Source organism: Rhinatrema bivittatum, chromosome 3 (assembly GCF_901001135.1).
Source record: "Rhinatrema bivittatum chromosome 3, aRhiBiv1.1, whole genome shotgun sequence".
Lineage (NCBI taxonomy): Eukaryota > Metazoa > Chordata > Amphibia > Gymnophiona > Rhinatrematidae > Rhinatrema > Rhinatrema bivittatum.
Genome location: NC_042617.1, coordinates 475132094 through 475142849, shown reverse-complemented (window position 1 = coordinate 475142849; position 10756 = coordinate 475132094). Strand labels below are relative to the sequence as shown.

The 10756-nt window shown below is 41.1% G+C and overlaps 1 protein-coding gene across 1 annotated transcript in view; it reads right to left on the bottom strand.

The window, feature by feature from the left end:
* Window positions 1-6427: 6427 nt before the first annotated feature.
* TDRD15 (tudor domain containing 15) overlaps window positions 6428-10756 on the bottom strand; it is a 58562-nt gene continuing 54233 nt past the window's right edge. The window contains exon 5 of the mRNA XM_029595997.1: window positions 6428-7559. The gene's annotated coding sequence lies outside the window, so the exon portion shown is untranslated. The remainder of the gene's footprint in view (window positions 7560-10756) is intronic.

The following is a 10756-nucleotide window of genomic DNA, read 5'->3' as shown; positions in this document are numbered from 1 at the left end:
TACCTACCCCGCTCGCAAGGAGAGAAGAAGAAGAGAGAGCAAGACAAACACCGAGGGAAGCCACGCCTCCCAATTAGAGCCCTCTAACTTTTTTTTTTTTTTTTTTTTTTAAACAAACTTGATCCAAAAAGAAGTAGGCAGAGAGAAAAGCAAATCAGAGAAGAAATACAAGAAGAAATACAAGAACTGCCTGAGGTAATCGGGAGCAACCCGGATTCACTACTCGCATCTGCTGGAGTCAGAAGATACTGAACTCCTGCAGAGGGGGTAGTAGCACTCCTGGTGACGCCCCCTCAAAGCTTTGGCTGACTCCATCTGCTGGATTGGGGACATAACCCACTGTCTGGACTGATCCAGGTACGTACAGGGAATGTTGCCGTTTGGGGGGGTAAAATATCGTGAAAAATCGTGAAAAATCGTAAAAAATCGAAAAAACGTAATCGCAAAACCGGCACATTAAAACCCCCTAAAACCCACCCCCGACCCTTTAAATTAAATCCCCCACCCTCCCGAACCCCCCCCCAAATGACTTAAATAACCTGCGGGTCCAGCGGCGGTCCGGAACGGCAGCGGTCCGGAACGGGCTCCTGCTACTGAATCTTGTTGTCTTCGGCCGGCGCCATTTTCAAAAATGGCGCCGAAAAATGGCGGCGGCCATAGACGAACACGATTGGACGGCAGGAGGTCCTTCCGGACCCCCGCTGGACTTTTGGCAAGTCTTGTGGGGGTCAGGAGGCCCCCCCCAAGCTGGCCAAAAGTTCCTGGAGGTCCAGCGGGGGTCAGGGAGCGATTTCCCGCCGCGAATCGTTTTCGTACGGAAAATGGCGCCGGCAGGAGATCGACTGCAGGAGGTCGTTCAGCGAGGCGCCCTCACTGAACGACCTCCTGCAGTCGATCTCCTGCCGGCGCCATTTTCCGTACGAAAACGATTCGCGGCGGGAAATCGCTCCCTGACCCCCGCTGGACCTCCAGGAACTTTTGGCCAGCTTGGGGGGGGCCTCCTGACCCCCACAAGACTTGCCAAAAGTCCAGCGGGGGTCCGGAAGGACCTCCTGCCGTCCAATCGTGTTCGTCTATGGCCGCCGCCATTTTTCGGCGCCATTTTTGAAAATGGCGCCGGCCGAAGACAACAAGATTCAGTAGCAGGAGCCCGTTCCGGACCGCTGCCGTTCCGGACCGCCGCTGGACCCGCAGGTTATTTAAGTCATTTGGGGGGGGGGGGGGGTTCGGGAGGGTGGGGGATTTAATTTAAAGGGTCGGGGGTGGGTTTTAGGGGGTTTTAGTGTGCCGGCTCACGATTCTAACGATTTATAACGATAAATCGTTAGAATCTCTATTGTATTGTGTTCCATAACGGTTTAAGACGATATTAAAATTATCGGACGATAATTTTAATCGTCCTAAAACGATTCACATCTCTATTTAGTTCACTTAGAGAATAGCCACTGCCATTAGCAATGGTTACATGGAATAGACTTAGTTTTTGGGTACTTGCCAGGTTCTTGTGGCCTGGATTGGCCACTGTTGGAAACAGGATGCTGGGCTTGATGGACCCTTGGTCTGACCCAGTATGGCATTTTCTTATGTTCTTATGTATTTTTCTCATTTTATCAAAATTTCCCTTTTGAAAGTTTAGCACTAAAGCCATGGATTTGCTTACTGTTCCCTCTTCCAGTCATTAATTCAAATTTGATCATATTATGAACACTATTGCTAAACGGCCCCTCCACCATTACCTTTGTCACTGCCCATTGCTGGTGATCATGGGAATCCAGGACTCAACAAGATCTTTAAACAGGGTAGTCCCTGGAAAGTAGTCCTGATACAGACCTTCAGGTATCTGAAAGGTTTTAAATGATGCATGATCCTCGAACCTTTTCTGCTGGAAAGCAAACAGTAGAATTAGGAATCACTCCATGGGGTATGGGGTATAACCCAGAACAGACATCAGGAAATATTTCTTCACAGAGAGGAGCTTGGATGCCTGGAATGGCCTTCCGTAAGTGGTGGTTAAGATGAAAACAGTTAACAAATTCAAAAAGCCATGGGATAAAAGACTAGACATTGAAATTAAGGAAAGGGTGCATGGGACTAACCCTCATGGAGCAGCTGTTTCTTCCCCTAAAAGAAGGAATGGGAATTACTATCATTAACTATTTAGCTTTCATGAATTTGATGCAACTGCAACATCACTATCCACTTTGATGGGAGGAAAAAGGGGGAATAAGAGTCAGACAACAGCCGAAGCTGGGCCCTGACCTTAACGGTCAGGGGTACTGATATGCGGACATTAGGGGAAAAGTGCAGGACTGCTTCTATGGCCAAATCCAAAAACAAAGCATGTTCAAGCAACACTGTCTGAATTATCAAGAAGACTGCTCACCTTGTGAAAACTGTTAGCAGAAATTTTGTTATGGTTTGACAGTGCTTGGTTTTGACTGTTGATATTACTACCCTTAAAATAAGGCTTGGAGGTCACCTACACCGAGCAGCAGCTACTACCATAAGAAACTTGCTGGGCAGATTAGATGGACTATTTATTTATTTATTTATTTATTTAAAATTTTTATATACCGGCATTCATGTTGCAAACACATCATGCCGGTTTACATATAACAGGGGTGTACAGTAAACAATTCAATAACCTATTTGTGTAGAAGGAAGCAGTTACAAATAACAAGGTAATAGAACTGGGAGGAGAGAAGAAAAGAAAGAGAATAACATTAGGTATAGGTATTTACATTAGTAATAACATTTTTACATGTGGAAGTGGTAGAATCTGGCTGAATAGAATTAATCGGTGTCCGGGAAAGCTTTTTTAAACAGCCAGGTCTTAAGTCTCTTCCTGAAGGTTGGGAGGCTGGGCTCCTGTCTAAGGTCCGGTGGGATGGAGTTCCATAGAAGGGGGCCGGCTGTTGAAAAGGCCCGATCTCTCAAGGTAATGTGTTTGGTAGTTTTGGCTGGGGGCACTTGAAGAGATCCTCTGAGTGTGTCTCTTGTTGGTCTGGAGGAGTTATAAATTTGGAATGGGACTTGTAAGTCGAGTGGGGTGTGTTGATGGATGGTTTTGTATATGGTTATGTTCTGCTGTCCAAAAATCTACAAACTGGATATGAAGAAGCACATAAAAAAGCTCCTTTGTGTATTACTTTGTGCACATACAGTGCATGAATATCTCAATGTGTATGCCTTTGATGTTCTTCTATAGCTTTAAGGAGGGTGCTAGTAGATGATATCCACAAAGGGTGGTCTGTCCAGCCCAGATTACTGAGGTAAGGGTATCGCTGGGAGAGAGAAAATAGAGCGGGCAGATGGACCACAATATCCGTGCATAAGTCGAGGCACACAGATTACAATGAGTATCTTCATACATGTGTTATGCTGTAGTAGTGGGATCTTGGGGAATGTATTTGCTTTGTATTCTATATTACACAAACTAGGAGAATAAAAATACTGTGTCTTGTGGGGAAATAATGAAAAGTTATACTTTCCGTATAATATATGTACAAAACAGGTGCCTATGAGAACATGCGACAAATAAAACAAAATATATACTATATAAGCCCCTAATTTTGTGCTGTAAATATTACCTAATATATTATGTTAACACTGTTATAATATATTGCCACTATTATTATATAATACCAAATATTTTAACACTATTACCAAGTTGATTTGTTACCATTTACTGTCAATCCTTTTGTTTATATAATTCATTGTAAAGCTTGTTGCTGCATTATGTTCCACTGTAAACCGAGGTGATGTTACTAACGTGCCGCGGTATATAAAAAAACCCTCAAATAAATAAATAAATATCAGCAGAATGAGCAAGAGTTATTTCCTCAACTAACAGGAAAAAATTATATACAAAAGCCTAGCAGAAGCTGTCACCTTTTCCTGGAAAAGTGTCTCTGGCCTTCTCAAATGATGCGTCAGCTAAGCTGGAGACAGATTAGTACTGGAGATCCGTATCAGTGTAAGATTTGTCGTGCTATCTGTTCAGGGTTAGCTCTCTCAGCGGGGAATCTGTCTGGTGTAGGGTGTGCTGTTTTTATATAACCCTTTGGAATAGGATATGCACTTTTTGGACCTATTTGTGTAGTTTTCCTGAAATATTACTAAACTGCTATGAAAAACTTACTACAAACCTTCTCTGATGGTGGATTTCTGGTTTTTATTCACTGTTCCTAATCGCCATATTGTAACCACTAGCTTTAAACCTAACACATTCTGTGCTGGGTAGGAGCCAGATGTTTCAGCGCTCAGTTTTGCTTAAACAACTTGTGCTATACTTTTGACTGATAAAGTCAATTAAGATTAAAGAATTTACTCTTAATATGCTAAATGGCTTTAAGCAAGTAGTTGTCTTATGCTTTTAATTAAGTCCTGTCTTCATTTTGTCCTGGGTGACCTTGAAGCTTGCAGGCTTCAAGTTATAGAAAGGGAGGGCTGTCGAGGGAAACCTCCTAACAGCTTAAGCAGTACTGTTTGTGTGTGTGTTATCCTTATGCAGTACTCCTTAAACTATGTGCCTGCCTAATGCACAATAATAGAGTCTAAGTTGAATTTTCTGTAATACTAGGGGGGAAAGGTGGGGGCTGGAGGAAACTATAAAGCATTAAGAAAAACTTCTCAGTGACACAAAACTACATGCAATCCTTAGAAACAAATCAGGGTTTGTTATATAAGCAAAAATGGAAGAAAATCAGTGGAAAGAAATGATTACCTGGGCCATGTGAAATGTCTGTTCAATAGAATAAAAACTGCAGGACAAAATCTCCACATTGTGATTCTTAGAATTAGCAAGGAACTCCTGAACTTCTTGAGAAAGACATACAACAGGATAGCTATCACTTCCCAAATTCCTTATAAGAACCAATCTAGAGGCATCCTTCAATGACTGAGTTAGTTTTGGAGTCCAATCTGCAAATCCATGTAAGTTCTCATTCTCCACAGTAGTAAACTTCTTATAGCTTCCTCCACAACACCCAGGGCAACAGTCACTAACAACTTTTGCGATATATTTTTCTTACCTCATCTGGTACCGGTTCTGGCCCAATTTGCTTATTCATGTTCAGAACTGGATGTGTGTTCAGCAAAGACCTTCATGACTCCAGGAGAAACATTTACTGTAAAGCAGAAATGATTCAGAGCTCTTCTGTGGCAGATGCAAAGATTCTTTAATTGGGAAACTGGGATAGAAAAAAACAAACATATATAGGGTTACACGATTCTGTGTAGGTGACTGTGATGGTATATAACCAGCCCAATAGGGTGGGAGAAAGATGGGGACTCGACTCACTAGTCTAAGATATATCCTATCTGGGTAGTCTTGCAGCCCCCTTTCCTAATGCAGCAGACAAAGCCAGGGCTATGTTAGAGGAGGACCTTCTACTACTGATCCTCCAACACTGATACTCCTAAAAAAAAAACCATACATAACTCACTTTATTGCTTCTTTCAGTGAAGCCATGCTGACTCAAATACCAGCATCATCCTCAGGTGTCAAGGCAGTATCATGTCTGCATGTCATTGCACATGACTATAGGTTCAGCATAGTCTCTAGGTTTGCAGATACAGACAATACTTTTCTAATGTGTTCTCCAAAAATTGCTCCACATAATTCTGAAATATTGTCCATTAAACTTTTTTTACCAAACTTAACCAACAGACTGACCACCAACCATACCCTAGGTTCATTGGGATAAACCCAAGCCTTACCTGTGCAGGTACTCAAAGGTAAAGAAGTTCAGAGGCAAATTAAGAATTATCAGTAGACCTGCGGCACATAATATCGCATGTCAATCATCTTGAATTTCACTTCCTTTGTTCTCTGGTTTAATGTGAAACTTCTCACCTTTTCTCTCTCCAGTTTGTTTATGGGGCACATAGAGCATAACTCATGATCTAGGGCTCACTCTTAGCAGGCTAAGACGACAGCAAAGAACATGGAACTATTAAACCTCAAAATATGAGAATTTTAAACCACTAAAAAACCTCTAAATCATTTCGGCAAATACCTGCACAAAAAAAATACAACAGATTTAATTGCTTTATTTTAAATTTTATTTTCTCTGCTGATAATTTGTTCATGTGCACAAAACAGTATAAATATATAAGCAAAATGAGAATTGTGCAAATACATATTAAACTTTGTACTATATTAAGCAAAATCTAAAAAAATGTAGCAGCATACAAAAGAAAAAGAATGAATATAAACAATGAATGTTAATGCTTTTATTAAGCAACAAATCTCTCCAAACCAAAAATGTATATGTAGGACATGGATCAAATATGCCTAATAGTACACATGAAAATACTTTATCAAAACAGCAGAGCATATACTTTAAATGACTTACTCCTTTAAGGTAAACTAGAAGGGGAACACATTTATTGGACAAATAGTTATGCCATCTTGACTATAATGATCAGTGGCAATACTTTTATTAAACAAAAACATTAAACATAACCCATTCAACTTAAGTTCACATTTAACAATATTATAACCAAACATGAATGAAATTCTTTTCTATATTACTCAATGAGAAAACAAAATTGAATGTAATTCTTTGTGAGATTTTTAATCTGAAAAGTATAATATAAAGTATACTATCCAAGGGTAAACTAGATTTTCTTTAAGGCAGGAGTTAAAAGTTCTAATAATATTACCGTTTTTCTTTTGACTTTAGGAATTCAACAGTTTTTCCTGCACACAAATGTTACTATAATATATACAATTTTTTGTTTAATTAAAAAAAAAACTGAAGAAATGCAAACATAGTACCTGATTCAGTAAGAGTTTTTCCCGTAGACACAAAATGAGAGAAAAGGCTTAATGAATCTGGCCCACAGAATGATAAATTAATACAAATGAGCAACATAGGAAACTGAGATGAAATAGTTAATACACTTATCTATGCTCTTAATTTTTCTACCATTTGTGCCTAAATAAATTCAAATATTAATCATACTATCAACATAAAAATCCACCGTTTCAGTAACTCACTTCTAATATACGTCAATGCAGCAGAGATGCTGTGCTAAAATTTCACTACCAATATGCTTTAGATTTCTTTAAAAACATCTGCTTTTATGTATTATACCAACAAAATGCAAATTTGTCTGACATGGTTCTCAACTACACAGGATTTTAAACTGCAAATTAAGGTAGACAATTGTGTAGCTTTAGTTCACCAAACTATATTGTTGCCTATTCTATGACATACACAAAAATGTTATACACTAACAGATCAGAATGATTTTTTTATTTTTTTTTTAACCGATCACAATAGAAAACAATTTTTTTTTTTAATTTAAAATTTTTTTTTCAAGAATGCATATATGTTTACTAGTACTTTAATAATATTCTCATCTTTGTGTCTAAATATATCCACACACATTAAGGGGTCCTCTAATCACTCACTGTGGACTAATGTACTCTTTATCAAATAATTTATTATGAATTTATCAATTAAGTTTTCAATTTTCTATAAGAAGCCTACATTTACAATTCACTGATTATTCTGAATGTCCAGTTTTTCAATTCTTCTACTGTAGGCCTGAAAAAGAAAAAAAATGTATCAGCTTAAAAAAATATAAACTGTACTATTTCAAAACAAAGATTTCATATATTTTACATAGAATATTTATAATGGCATATGAAAAGAATACCACGTTCTTGGAGAACATGGATAATTAACTGCTATCATGTTCTGTTTTTCTATAAAGGTTTGCTAAGTTATAATCAAAGTTGCTCTATTTGCAGTGTGGCACTGAAAATTTGTCTTCTGCATATGTCATGCTGCATAATATATATATAGTGAATCATTAAATATTAGCTTAATTATTGTGATGGATATGTTACTGTATTGTCTGTGAATGAGCTAGAATACATGGCAGCCTCAAAAAAATAAATAAATAAAGGAAAAACCCTAGGGTAGGACAAATGGATGTGTGAGAAACGTTCAAATTCTATTATGATCAGTGGTTGGAAAGTTGAAGGGAGGTCTGGGGTGTGGGACTTCAGGGAGATGGGCAGGCCTAAGTCTCAAACCCATAAGCACAGATGGGTCAACAAAAGGGAGAAATAAAGTGTGGTTTCCTCCCAATGAAGTAGATTTTAAAAGTTTTGCTTGCACAAAAATGGCCACATACGCACGTAAGTGGGCTGCGCAGGAGCTACACAAATTTTAAATAGCCAGGAAAGACACCCGTATATTCATGAATGCACGTCCAGAAAAAGAAGGCCAAAATAGGGCAGGGCCTGGTTGTTCCAGAGGTGGGGCCAGCACTGACACCCATAACCCCTAATTTTCCTCATCCAGCACGTGTATGTTACCAGCGTAACTTTGCTACAGCTCCTCAGTAGGCGCAGGAGTATGGGGGGAAGGGGGAAGAGCGAGAGAGAGAGAGACAGACAGGTGCACAGACTCTTTATAGGGCTCAGCCTGATACTCAATATATGCATCACTGTAAGGGGGCACGGTATTGCAGAAACATTCAGAGGTATTCATTGTAAAACTGACATCATTAAAGAATTCTAGACTTTATATAAAGCAATGGAAATTCTAAAAAGAGGAGTTGATTTGTAAAAGTTGCGTTCATGCCTCTTCTCGCCCCTCGCTCTACCCTCTTACCTTGGCAGCGACTCCCTTCGGCTCTGATAGTTGCAGCTGCGGCTTCTCTCTGCCTCTTGGTCCCGGTGTCCCCAGGCTGGCTTGATGCTACGGATCCGCCATGTTCCTGATGATGTACGGGCGCACGCGCTCCAGACTTGTACCAGCAAGGGCGCGAACCTCGGGGGCGTCCCCCCATAGTGACATCAATTTCCACTTTAAAAGGTCTTTGTTTGCTAACCTCTAACGAGTTAGCAAGGAACTCCAACGGGGCTTGCTTCGGCAGTCCACGATACTTGCAACAACGATCCAAGTTAGCCAAGGAATCCGTCCCCACTGCTCGGCCTTTTCAAACTTACCAGGAGTACCCGCTCCACAGGGGCTCCGCTCTCTATTCTTGATTTCAGATTGCCGGAATACTCAGAAGACTCCTCATTGCCTGGAAGCGATCGCGGACGTGATCACAGTGAGTTCTATTGTACATGGGAATCGGTACTCGCTCCACGAGTGCCTACTTTCCTATAGCTCTGAAGACTCCCTTCTGTCTAAGACTTTATCGCAGGTACAGAGATCGAGAGTTAGATTGGCAAGATTGCAGACAGGAACCGGTACTCGCTCCACGCGGGCCCATGTTCCTAGAATCCTTTACAGACTCTTCTACGCTAGAAGCCATTTCATATACAGCTATTGTGAGTTCTTATTACAGACTGTGTAGAGGAACCAGGGCTCACCTACGGCTCCTGTTCCTGAATATACGGAAGACTCTCTGTGGCATAGAGACCATTGCAGACATTTACAATATTGTGAGTGTATCCAGTATACCCTGTCTACTCACTCCTAGTCTCTCTACAGCTCAGCGACCCAGAGATTACATTCCAGTATCAGAAAGACTTCAGCCCTACCGGACACATCGACTCTCTACTGCCACCTCTGGTGGCCCAACTTCCAGCTTAATAAAGAACTATTTGTGTTTACTTCATATTCTAGCCTAGCCAGTGTTTCCTCTCAGGATCTTCTCCTGGGGGCGCTGTCATCTGCCATCGGCCCAGGGATTCACCATTTCCTCCTAGTGGTGATTTCCTTACACTACTATCACTCTGTGGGAGCCAACCACTACAGACCACTAGCACCGCTCACGGAAGTATTATATAGACAACTATGTTCTCTTTCTTTGGGACTTGTCAGCAGCCTATATATATAACAGATTGCTACTCCGTAGCGGAGGCATGGTTGATTGCTATCTCAGTAGCGAAGTACAATATCCTATTGTTAGCTTCTCTCCTCAGAAGAATATCATAAAATAGATTGCCAACTCCTCTTCCCTGGGGAGTTGGTCCATAACAGCTTGCTACCTTCCTTTCTTACAGGAACATCTAACAGTAGTTCGCTACAGATTACTAACTCTGCCCTCCTGGCGGTAGCTAACTCCTCCCTTCTGAAGGAGCAGATCAGGACAGATTGCTACTCCTCCTCCTTTCAAGAGAAAAGCAGAACAGTTGCTAACTCCGCCCTCCTAGCGGGGTGAGTGACAGCAGATTGCCGACTCCTCCCCCCTGGAGGAGGAGAGCGCTAACAGATTGCTGACTCCTCCCCCCTGGAGGAGGAGAGCGCTAACAGATTGCTACTCCTCCCCCCTGGAGGAGGAGAGCGCTAACAGATTGCTACTCCTCCCCCCTGGAGGAGGAGAGCGCTAACAGATTGCTAACTCCCTAGCAAGATCAGTAACAGTACACTGCAGTCTCTGATAGCTGCATTGTTCAAATCAACTTTTCATCACTTATAAGGACTAAAATTCTTTAGTGTCAATTTTACAATGAATACCTCTGAATGTTTCTGTAATACCAACCTCCAACCCCAGCCCACCTCCCGAAAACTCACCCCAATCCAAAGTTCCCTCCTTTACAATTATGCATAGATTGAATGTCAGGCTGAGCCCTATAAAAGAATCTCTCTTTGCATAAAGGCTTCAGACATACGCATGTGAAGAGTATTTTAAAACCTACCCGTACACCTTATAAAATAGTGCGTATGTTTGCTCACGGCAAGACATGCGCATTTATGGGCACATGTGCGGCCCTTTTAAAATCTACCCATTTGAGACCACAGAAAAAGAGATGGAAAGGGACACCTAACCAGCTGAA